This window comes from Spinacia oleracea, chromosome 5 (assembly GCF_020520425.1).
Source record: "Spinacia oleracea cultivar Varoflay chromosome 5, BTI_SOV_V1, whole genome shotgun sequence".
NCBI lineage: Eukaryota > Viridiplantae > Streptophyta > Magnoliopsida > Caryophyllales > Amaranthaceae > Spinacia > Spinacia oleracea.
The window spans coordinates 119,521,684-119,534,928 of NC_079491.1; positions in this window are offsets into that span (position 1 = coordinate 119,521,684).

Genomic DNA, 13,245 nt, shown 5'->3' on the forward strand with positions numbered 1-13,245 from the left:
CCATTCATATCCAACTCATCTATCATTCGTGGATGAATCGGGTGGATTGGGTGATTAACGGGTACAATTAAAAGCATCTTCAACTTTATATATAATACTCTCTCCGTCCCTTAATACTCGCATCGCTTTCCTTTTCGAGTTGTCCCTTTATAACGAATGTAAAACCTTCATAATCCAACATGGAAGTTGAAATGATGTTTTTGGTAATTGCAGGAACAAAATAACAATTATTTAATCTATATTCTACATAATATACTCAAAGAGAGGAAATCAATGTGGTATTGACAAGTGTCACTCATTGATTGACCTCTCTTTTAATATAAACAATTAAATTTAATAACAAAATTAAAGCAACAAAATTTTTAAATACCAATAATATCACGTAATTTGTGATTAACTTCCCAAAAATAGGGTTGAGATTTACAAATACTTCAAAAAATATATAATTTGTAAATTGATTGTTTAATTATTTTGTTAACTTTAAGATTTCGTTATATACATGGAGAATATCTTATAAACTACATTTTCTATAGTTTGGTAACAAATCTAAAAATATAAGATTATCTTTTTTAAAAAACTTTAATCGATTATAAAAATTTAAGTGCATGCAGTCTAATATATAATTTGTACTTACATAATTAGAAAAAAGAGTGTATACAAATCTTAATATAGTACTCTATACTATTTTAACAACTAAATTCGATAATTATAACCGCAATTGATTGTACTATTTTATACGCAATATATCTATATCTATATAATACGGAGTATACTAAAAGAGAGTAAATCAATGCGGTGATGACAAATGTCACTCATGGATTCGCCTCTCTTTTAATTAAAATAGTATATTAAAAAATTTCTATATAACATAGTTAAAAAAAAAAATATTAGAATCTTAATTAAGGAGCAAAGGAGTATACGCATATCGTTTTCCTAACTTATTTTTATTTTGTAGCAATTATATATACAGAGTACTACCCATAAATAATATATTTTTTTCAATATTATAACTAATAAAATCAATTTTGAAACTTCGTAATAAACTTAAGTCAACATATTTAAAATTTATTTGAAAGGAAAATTGGATTATTTAACGAATATAGGGATGTCAGATTGTTAGTGGGGCGGGTTTTTTGGGAGATCTCCTTGTGCATCCGCCCCAAGTGGGCGGTGATGGACGAAAGTTTATTGGGTACGTAATGGGGTCAAAAAATGTATTTGTCGCGGGTGAAGGGGCGATGATGGATTTCAGATTGTACCGTCTGAGCCGCTAATCTTTCATCTAACTTTATAATATTTTGTTTATTTACTCAGTAACTCTAATCAGATAGAAGGATTTTCAGAGGCTGTATAATAGCGTTTTAAAATCTAAAACTCCCTTACCAAAAAAAAAAGTCGAGTCTAGGGGTTGGTGTGGATACACGGGGATGGGGTGATGAAGAGGTGATAAATTTCATTTTGTACCTCTCGGGACGGGGGGTTGGGAGGGGTGGGTATCTTTCTTATCGTGGATGGATGGGATGAAGATGAGAATTGTAGGTGGGTGCTGGTGTGCAGGTCTTGCCCCGCCTCAAAGTCATCTCTAGCTCAATAAAGTGATTGGTCTAGATAGATGTTAAGTGATCGGGTAACCAGGTTGACGAGTGATTGTGCGAGTATTAAGTGAGTATTAATAACGAAGAGAAAGCGGGTGAGATAACTTTATGCTTGACACAAGTGGTGAATGAGAATGAAGATAATTTTATCTATGTACCTTTATTTGTTTTAATTATTTTAATAAGCAAGACACCAAATGAGCAATAACAAATTTATCCATTACTAATTATTTTTTAGTTGAAAAATATCTATAAACTTTATATTGATCATAATTTCTACCAGATTTTATAATAATTTATATTTAGATTATAAATCGTGCATCGCACGGGTACTATACTAGTTCTAACACTAAACCAGATGGTAAAGTTAGACTATAATCTCCTACTGTGAGGGATGCAACCTTTGCACAATTTCCAACGCGTAGGTCTACTTCTCCCTTAGCCAAGCTCCTACTTCTTCTTAGTCCCCGCACATTCGAAATAATGTGCGAACCACTCCACCAGGGCAAGTCGATCCAATCGAAGTTAGCTCTCGCAAGACATTCACCCGAGAGGCAAGCCGAAGAACACCTCCCAGAGAAGCCCGCCTAAGGACGTCCCTTAGAGGATACTCATCTCCCCCCATAAGTAGACGTCACTCGCCTCCCAGCCGGGTCAGAGGTCATTCTCGTCTCCCTCGGGCAAGAGCTTCATCCCCCATTCGGCAACCAAGGGCTCATTCATCTCCCCATCGGTCAAGGAGCCATTCACCCTCAAGAACTATAAGGAGCCCACCATGCCGAGAGAGAACGTACTCGCCTCCCCAAGAGGGCAGAGACAGACACCCCTCGCCAAGGGGAAGATAGGGCTCTCCTCATCTCAAAGATGATAGGCGCAACCACGCCTCATCACTACAGGAGGCCCTCACTCCCTTCTCCCAAGATATAATGAACACTCCCCGCCGAGGAAAAGTGAAGGTACCTACTATCCAGCCTTTTGATGGAACTACTAATCCTGAAGAGCACATGGCTGCCTACGCAACACAAATGAACGTTTAAACCGGATGTGGAGCTACTTGGTGCAGGTATTTCCCCACCACCTTGAAGGGGCTCGACCTTATCTGGTTCAACAAGCATGTGCCAAAGAGGAGTATCAAGAGCTATAGTGAACTCGAGAAAGTGTTCATCAGCCAATTTGCCGCTGTCCTAAGACTCCAAAAGACCAGTGTCAACTTGATGGCAATCAAACAAGGGGAAACCGAGACCCTTTGCAATTACATCAAGACATTCATGAAGAGGTCCTAAAAGTACATAATCTCAAGGATGAAACCAAGTTTGCAGCCCTCTTGGAGGGGCTACAACCAGATGACTTCAAATTTTAATTGATCAAGTGTGGGGTGTCCAACCTCGAAGAAGCCACGGAGAAAGCTCATATGCACATTCAAGCCACGGATGTCTGTGAAATCAACTGGGGAGGTAAGCATGGCGCATGGAAAAAATAGAAGCCCAACTGGTTAGAAACCTCAAAGCCGGACAAAAAGAAGATAGAGAATGACATCCATCAACAGAGTCATCCCACGCCCAAGAAATCAGCTACGTCTGAAGACCATGGCGAGGATCCGAGGTACAACCGCAACAGGCGGGAAATTTACCTCGATTTCAAAGGAAAAGACATCCTTCCTAAGCCACCCGCAATTCGTACACCCGAGGCAAAGCGAGATAAGTCACTTTGGTGTGAGTTTCACCACGAGTGCGGGCACACCACAAAGTGTTAGGTTATGATACATATAATTGAATATAAATCATGCGGAAAAAATCATAAAAGCCAGGATTCCAAATTAATTGCCACATAACAATTAACATAATTTAGGATGCATACTCTTTGTAGCGTACCCTCCCTTGCTGCACCCGAACCGAACAAGAACAAGTCTAGGACTCCAAGTGTCGTACCTCCGTAGATAGTCCACAGCACGCTCGGATCCGCCTTATGTTTAATTAACTAGAATTGCCCCAAAGGTACAATGAAATTTTCGGTTTTTATGACAAATAAAAGTCTGAGTTTTAAGCCTAAAACTTGAATGAATACTTGAATTACTCGTCATAAATTGTGAACCATGATCACTTATTTATAGGCATGGAAATCGGATATTAGAATCCTACTAGGAAACAAATTAACTAATCTGAATTTCACTCAAATTCAATTAATTAACTATCTAGTAGATTTAGGAAATCAATCTAAACGAATCCTAATCGATCAAGGTTTCGTACACAAGCACAGACTCACACACACGCACAGCAGCCCACGAGGGGCGCCATGCGCGCGCGCTGAGGCCTGGCCCAGCAGCTGCTCGCAGCCCATGAGGCGCGCCAACTCGCTGGCCTTGCTCGCGGTTGGCTGGGCTTTGCTTGCTTGGTCGCGCGGGCTTCGCTAGGCGTTGGGCCTAGCTTCGTGCTAGGCCTTGCGTCTAGCAAGCTTGTCCGATGTTTATTTCGTAGGTTACGCTTCCGATTAATTTTCCGATTCCAGAATTTATTTCGACACGAACAATATTTAATATTTCCTATTCCGGAATAAATTTCCGTTTCGAACAAATATTAATATTTCCGTTTCCGGAATTATTTTCCGATTCCGATAATATTTCCCGATTCCGACAATATTTCCGTTTCCGGCAATATTTCAGATTCCGGCAATATTTCCATTCCCGATAATATTTTCCGATATGTACCGTGTTTCCGTTTCCGGTAATTAATATTTATATTTCCGATACGATCCATATTTCCGTTTCCGGCATTATCATCGTTTCCGGAGTATTCATTATTTGCCTTTGACGATCTCAGCTCCCACTGGAACCAAGATCCGTCGATTCCGAATATCCATAGATGGAGTATTTAATGCCATTATATACTTGATCCGTTTACCTACTATTTGTGTGACCCTACGGGTTCAGTCAAGAGTAAGTTGTGGATTAATATCATTAATCCACTTGAACTGAAGCATCCTCTAGCTAGGCATACAGTTCACTTGATCTCACTAAATTATTAACTTGTATAATTAACAATGAACCGCATTTATTAGACTTACCATTAAATGCATACTTGGACCAAGGGCATTATTTCCTTCAGTCTCCCACTTGTCCTTAGGGACAAGTGTGCATTTCCTAATTCCTTTGTCACTCGATGCTTGCTCTTGAACATAAGGTAAGAGTTGTCATCCTAATTATGTCTAGAGGTGTTTCTCGGTTTCAGAGTTCAACTGATCAAACAAACAGATAATCATAGCCTATGATTCATCTGAGCACGGCTATGCATTTTACAGTTTCTAGCTCTCCGAGTGGCCTTGTACAACTTTCAGCATCTCATCCCGATTTATGGGAGGACAATCCCATTCTTGCGATCTTGAGATTAGACTTCGTTTTATAGGTGATTATCCGAGTGTTGCCTTTATAGCCTCCTTTTACGGTGCGACGGTTGACAACGTCAAAGTAAGCTGTTCTCAAACAAGTAATCTTAAATCACTCAAGTATTGAGGTTAGTGTCCAATAATTTTAATGAAATTTACTTATGACAGATTTTCATCTCTTACAGTAAAGTTTCATAGGTCTGTCCGATACTAGTCTTCCCAAAGTAAGTATCTATGCAAATGATTATGACATTGCCATGTCCACATAGTTCAAGAAACAAAACTACTAGTCATCTTGCATTCTAGTCGTCTAACATTTTCTATGCGTCCATCTTTATAGAAAACTCCGACCAAGGACCATTTTCAACTTTTGACATTCAAGTTCACTTGATAGACATGTCTTAGTCACAAGACTGGTCCTGACAGTCTATCTTGAATATATCGTCAAATTGAAGGGACTCATCATTTAATAAACCACAAATTAAATGGAAAAATGAATTCTATTCATTAATGTGAAAGGTTAACCAATAACGTTTTACAAAGTATTAAACTCTAAAACTTTAAAACATTAAATAAGGACATCAAAGCCATTCTCCAATATGTTTGATTCCCATAGCTGCAGTGTGCGAGTTGTGCTTCGCCTGTGGCAGAGGTTTAGTCAATGGATCTGAGATGTTGTCATCAGTTCCAATCTTGCTTATATCGACTTCTTTACTTTCAATGAATTCTCGTAGAAGGTGAAATATACGAAGTACATGCTTGAATCTCTGGTGGTGTCTAGGCTCCTTTGCCTGTGCAATAGCTCCATTATTATCACAATACAGAGCTATTGGTCCTTTACACCAAGTTCACCTATGAACTTCCTTAGCCAAATAACTTCCTTTGCTGCTTAATGTGCAGCAATGTACTCCACTTCAGTTGTAGAATCCGCAATGGTGCTTTGCTTAGCACTTTTCCAGCTTACTGCACCTCTGTTGAGGCAGAAGATAAACCAGATCGTGATCTGAAATCATCCTTATCGGTTTGGAAACTTGCGTCCGTATAACCTTTAACAATTAATTCATCATCTCCACCATATACCAGGAAATCATCTTTGTGCCTTTTCAGGTACTTCAGAATATTCTTGGCAGCAGTCCAATGTGCCTCTCCTGGGTCTGACTAGTATCTGCTCGTAGCACTGAGTGCGTACGCAACATCCGGGCGTGTACATATCATAGAATACATTATTGAACCAATCAATTATGCATATGGAATCTCACTCATTCGTCTACTCTCATTTAGTGTTTTTGGGCACTGAGTCTTGCTTAGAGTCATTCCATGAGACATGGGTAGGTAGCCTCGCTTGGAGTCTGCCATATTGAACCTTTCAAGCACCTTATTGATATAAGTGCTTTGACTGAGTCCAATCATCTTCTTAGATCTATCTCTGTAAATCTTGATGCCCAGTATGTACTGTGCTTCTCCTAGATCTTTCATCGAAAAACATTTCCCAAGCCAAATCTTGACAGAGTTCAACATAGGAATGTCATTTTGGATAAGTAATATGTCGTCGACATATAATACAAGAAAAGCAATTTTTCTCCCATTGACCTTCTTGTATACACAAGATTCTTCTGCGTTCTTGATGAAACCAAAGTCATTGACTGCTTCATCAAAACGTATATTCCAACTCCTTGATGCTTGCTTCAATCCGTAGATTGATTTCTTAAGCTTGCATAACTTTTTATCATTCTTTGGATCCTTAAAACCCTCAGGCTGTGTCATAAACACAGTTTTTTGTTAAAACGCCATTTAAGAAAGCGGTTTTGACATCCATCTGCCATATTTTGTAATCGTAATATGCAGTGATTGCTAACATTATCCGAATAGACTTTAGCATTGCAACTGGTGAAAAGGTTTCATCGTAATCCACACCGTGGACTTGCCTGTAACCTTTTGCAACCAATCTAGCTTTGAAAACTTCAAGTTTCCCATCCGTGTCCTTTTTCAGTTTGAAAACCCATTTGCTTCCTATGGCTTGGTAGCCATCTGGCAAATCGACCAAATCTCAAACTTGGTTTTCAGACATGGAGTCTAATTCAGATTGCGTGGCTTCTTGCCATTGCTTGGAGCTAGGGCTCGTCATAGCTTGTTTGTAAGTCGCAGGTTCATCACTTTCAAGTAATAGAACTTCATAGCTCTCGTTCGTCAAAATACCTAAGTACCGTTTCGGTTGAGATCTATATCTCTGCGATCTACGCGGGGTTACATTTCTAGATGGTCCTTGATTCTCACCAGATTCTTCTAAAGATCTCTGAGTTTCATCCTGAATGTCATCTTGAGCATTCTCTAGAGTTTGTTGTTCGACTCGAATTTCTTCGAGGTCTACTTTTCTCCCACTTGTCATTTTGGAAATGTGATCTCTTTCCAAAGAGATACCAGCTCGAGCAACAAACACCTTGTTCTCAGATGTATTGTAGAAGTAATACCCCTTTGTTTCCTTTGGGTAGCCCACAAGGATACATTTGTCAGATTTTGGATGAAGTTTGTCTGAAATTAATCGTTTGACGTATACTTCACATCCCTAAATCTTAAGAAAGGACACTTTTGGAGGCTTTCCAAACCATAACTCATATGGAGTCTTTTCAACAACTTTAGACGGAGCTCTATTTATAGTGAGTGCAGCTCTATTTAGTGCATGTCCCCAAAATTCTATTGGAAGTTCGGCCTGACCCATCATTGATCTAACCATGTCTAGCAAGGTTCTATTCCTCCGTTCCGATACACCATTGAATTGAGGTGTTCCAGGAGGAGTCAATTCTGATAGAATTCTACATTCTTGCAGATGGTCATCAAATTCATAGCTCATATATTCACCGCCTCTATCAGACCGCAGTGCCTTAATCTTCTTTCCTAATTGATTCTCTACTTCACTCTGAAATTCCTTGAATTTGTCAAAGGATTCAGACTTATGCTTCATTTGGTAGACATAACCATATCTACTGAAGTCATCAGTGAAAGTGATAAAGTAGCTGAAACCACCTCTAGCATTTGTACTCATTGGTCCACATACATCTGTATGGATTAAACCCAATAGTTCATTTGCTTTTTCTCCAACTTTAGAGAAAGGTTGCTTTGTCATTTTATCAAGTAAACATGATTCGCACTTACCATAATCCTCTAAGTCAAATGGTTCTAGAATTCCTTCCTTTTGAAGTCTTTCTATGCGTTTCAAGTTAATATGGCCTAATCGACAATGCCACAGATAGGTGAGATCTAAATCATTCTTTTTGGCCTTTTTGGTATTTATGTTATAAACTTGTTTGTCGTGATCTAATAAATAAAGTTCATTGACTAATCTAGCAGATCCATAAAACATCTCTTTAAAATAAAACGAACAACTATTGTCTTTTATTAAAAAGGAAAATCCCTTAGCATCTAAGCAAGAAACAGAAATGATGTTTTTAGTAAGACTTGGAACATGGAAACAATCTTCCAGTTCCAAAACTAGCCCAGAGGGCAACGACAAATAATAAGTTCCTACAGCTAATGCAGCAATCCGTGCTCCATTTCCCACTCGTAGGTCGACTTCACCCTTGCTTAACATTCTACTTCTTCTTAGTCCCTGCGAATTGGAACATAAGTGTGAGCCACAACCTGTATCTAATACCCAAGAAGTTGAATTAGCAAGTATACAGTCTATAACGAAAATACCTGAAGATGGAACGACTGTTCCGTTCTTCTGATCTTCCTTAAGCTTCAAGAAATCTCTCTTCCAATGCCCCTTCTTCTTGCAGTAGAAGCATTCAGATTCAGAAGTGGGTTGGCTCACCTTCTTCTTTTCAGACTTGGTGCCTCTAGATTTCTTAGTCGGGCTGGCCTTGTTGCCACCTTTCTTAGCATTCCTCTTCTTGCCAGATTTCTTGAACTTGCCCCCACGCACCATAAGCATATCTTGCTTATCACTTTTGAGCGTCTTTTCAGCGGTCTTCAGCATACCATGAAGCTTAGTGAGCGTTTTGTCCAGACTATTCATACTGTAGTTCAACTTGAACTGATCATACCCGTTATGAAGAGAATGAAGGATGGTGTCTACAGCCATTTCCTGAGAGAATTGCTGATCCATCCGACTCATATTCTCAATGAGTCCAATCATATTGAGAACATGTGGACTTACGGGCTCGCCTTTCTTAAGCTTGGGCTCAAGAATTCGCCTATGAGTCTCGAATCTTTCGACTCGAGCCAGATCTTGGAACATGTTCTTTAACTCACTGATGATCGTGAAAGCATCTGAGTTGATGAACGTTTTCTGTAGATCTGCACTCATGGTTGCAAGAATTAGACATTTCACATCCTTGTTGGCATCAATCCAAAGATTGAGGGCTGCCTGAGTGACCCCGTCGCCCGCGGCTTCGGGCATCGCCTCTTCCAGGACATACTCCTTTTCTTCCTGCATAAGAACTATTTGCAAGTTCCTTTGCCAGTCAAGGAAGTTTTTCCCGTTCAACTTCTCCTTTTCGAGAATTGATCGGATGTTGAATGAATTGTTGTTTGCCATAGTAAAACTACAATTGAAAAAGAATAAACAAATAAATAACCATTCACAATTTCTCTTAATAAACTTTAAATTCTAGGAAACATTCATAATTTATCATTTATTAAGCATTTTATTCAAGTTATGTGTTCCGACAGGTGTGAATAAAATGATTCCAAGATCCTTAAATCATTGAAGAATTAAGCGCATTATGTATTTAGACTCAATTCTAAAATATTTTAGGTAAGCAAAGCCTTTGCTAATAGTCTAGAAACTATTCTTGGTTGATAGGTACGTCTAAGAACTTATTAGGTAAACCTATCTCATTTGCCACGACATAAAAGGACTCCTTACTTATATCGTTGAGTTTCACCAAAACTAACATGTACTTACAATTATTTGTGTACCTTACCCCTTTAGGAACAATAAGTAACACCTCGCTATGGCGGAAAACTATTACTAAGCTAGATTGATGTAAAGGTTTATCCAAGTAAGTGTTATTTTGTCATGGCACCTTTTAACTCAATTTTAAAGTTTGGAACTTAAGGCTCTTACTATGTTGGTTAGATTTTAAGTGAACTAAAATCCTTAATCATGCAACATAATCAAGCCACAATCTCATGCATAATTAAGACATATTTAAAGCAATAAATAACTTAAAGCATGCATAAGATATAAATGTGATCTAGTATGGCCCGACTTCATCTTGAAGCTTTAACTTCAAAGTCCGTCTTGAAAATGGATTGGAAACTCCGTCTTGAATTTCACCATGGGAGGCGCCATTTTCTTCAAATAGGATAAGCTATAATTAAACTAATTACAACTATTTGATGGTACGCAGACCATATTTAAATTAAAAACTTTAGTGCATTAGACCAATTTTATATTCAAATTAATGGTACGCAGACCATATTTACTATCCTATTTGGGTCATACTAGTCACTTTCAATAACCTGCAAAACAGTACATATACAATATATACCATTCACCCATTCATTATCATGAATGACCCACATAGCTGGTTAGTAGAACATATTATGCATCACATAAACATTTGCAGCAATTAATCAAGGCTTCCAATAATCTACCAATTATTCAATCCTTATTAATTCTAATCAAGTTGTTTTAACCTTAAAGGAATGTAGACCTAATCAAGAGTTTATGACTAAAGGCTCCCACTTAAACCAATAAATTTACATGCTTTACTAATTTCAAACATAAAATTGTATTTCCTACTCTAACTAGAAACATACAAATTTAATTAAAATTTAAAGCTCATATAAATTAATAATTGAATCCTTTAATTTATTTTCAGTTAAATTAAATAAATAAATTTAAATTTATTCAAGGTTTTAATTTTAGTAAAATAATTAGTAGTAGGCAAATTTGTCAAAAACTACCTTATAAAATTAATTATTTGTAAAAAACTACCTTATAAAAAAAATGTTACAATTAACTACCTTATAAAAAATTTATGTTGTAAGATACTATCTTTCCCGAATTACGAACGTTTGATCGGAATTCCGGGATTGACTTTACCATATATATGTCACGTGCCATTTAATTATGTCTTTCCCGTTAGATGTCGCGTAATATGCACCTAGTAAAGTCAACGTCGTAATTTTGAATTAATGCTCATAATCTGGCCAAAGGTAGTATCTTACAACAAAACATTTTTATAAGGTAGTTTATTACAACATTTTTTTTATAAGGTAGTTTCTCGCAAAAATCATATTTTATAAGGTAGTTTTTGACAAATTTGCCTTAGTATAAATTAGAATTTATAATAATTAGATTATTCAAAATTAAATTTCGAGAAAAAAATTTAAATTACGAATTTTAAAAATTAATTAAAATCGTTTCCGAACTGAAAATTTAAAATTAAATTCAAAGCGCATCAATCGTAACAAGACGAGGCACTTGGGCTTGCGCCCAAGCCCCATCGAATCACAAGGCAGCAACGCCCCAACAATTGATCGTACAACAAAGCACGGGCAGGCCACACGCATCGCTGCCAGCCCAGGCCATGCTGCGCGCAGCCCGCCTTACTCGACAGTGGCGCAGCATCCATCGCTGCCCACACGCGTCTGCTCGCTCGGCTGTGCCTTGCCCCCATCGCCCATCGCCCATCACGTAGCACACACGGCCAGGCATCACTGCCTCGCACGCGCGCCATTGCTTGTTGCTCGCTGCATTCGTACCGCATGGGCGACGAGCTCCTTTGCTCGTCGTCGCATGCCCGCACTATACAACACCCCTTAATGGTGACACGTAGCGTCCTTTGCTTTGTGCGTGCAACATTCATGAGCGAATTATATAAAAATTAAAACTTTATAATTTAAATTTATTATTCAATTAATTTCCGATTATCATGGATTCAAATCTAGGTCATAAAAATTTAAAATTTATCAAAAATTAACAATTTTTATGGTGGTTTTTAATCATGGATACCTAATTAAATCGTCAATTAATTATGAAAATCAAATCAAATTCTAAATTATTCGAATTTCAACAAATTAATTACAATTACAAATTAGGTTGTATAATTAACAAGCTTAGACACTTAAATTTGTTAAACATATACTATAGGTCAATCAAAAATTCAAGATTTAACAACAAGAAGCGCAAATATTTAATTTAACATCTTAAAAATTACAAATTTTCCGTCCGAAAAACTAAAACCTCCGAAAAGTCATAGTTAGGCTTCGAATTTGGGAATTCTGGGTTCGGCCGAAAAATAGTACTTTTGTCAAAATTTTAGAATGCCTTTTACATACAGAATTGACACAAAAATCACTCGATTTCGTTGAGTAACGAAGAAACTGTCGAAAAACTGTGAACATATAATCAAATAATCGCAAATTTGCAATTAATTACAATTAAGAAATTAATCACCCCTTTTAATTCTTTGCAAATTTATAAAATTTAACCATGTTAAGAAATTATTATGGAATTAATTAGAGGCTCGTGATACCACTATTAGGTTATGATACATATAATTGAATATAAATCATGCGGAAAAAACCATAAAAGCCAGGATTCCAAATTAATTGCCACATAACAATTAGCATAATTTAGGATGCATACTCTTTGTAGCGTGCCCTCCCTTGCTGCGCCCGAACCGAACAAGAACAAGTCTAGGACTCCAAGTGTCGTACCTCCGTAGATAGTCCACAGCACGCTCGGATCCGCCTTAGGTTTAATTAACTAGAATTGCCCCAAAGGTACCATGAAATTTTCGGTTTTTATGACAAATAAAAGTCTGAGTTTTAAGCCTAAAACTTGAATGAATACTTGAATTACTCGTAATAAATTGTGAATCATGATCACCTATTTATAGGGTATGGAAATCGGATATTAGAATCCTACTAGGAAACAAATTAACTAATCTGAATTTAACTCAAATTCAATTAATTAGTTATCTAGTAGATTTAGGAAATCAATCTAAACGAATCCTAATAAATACATACATGGACCGCATTTATTAATACTGAACCGCATTTATTAGGCTTGGCATTTAATGCATACTTGGACCAAGGGCATTATTTCCTTCAGTCTCCCACTTGTCCTTAGGGACAAGTGTGCATTGCCTAATTCCTTTGTCGCTTGATGCTTGCTCATGAACATAAGGTAAGTGTTGTCATCCTTATTATGTCCAGAGATATTTCTCGGTTTCAGAGTTCAACTGATCAAATAAATAAATAATCATTAGCCTATGATTCATCTGAGCACGACCATGCATTTTACAGTTTCTAGCTC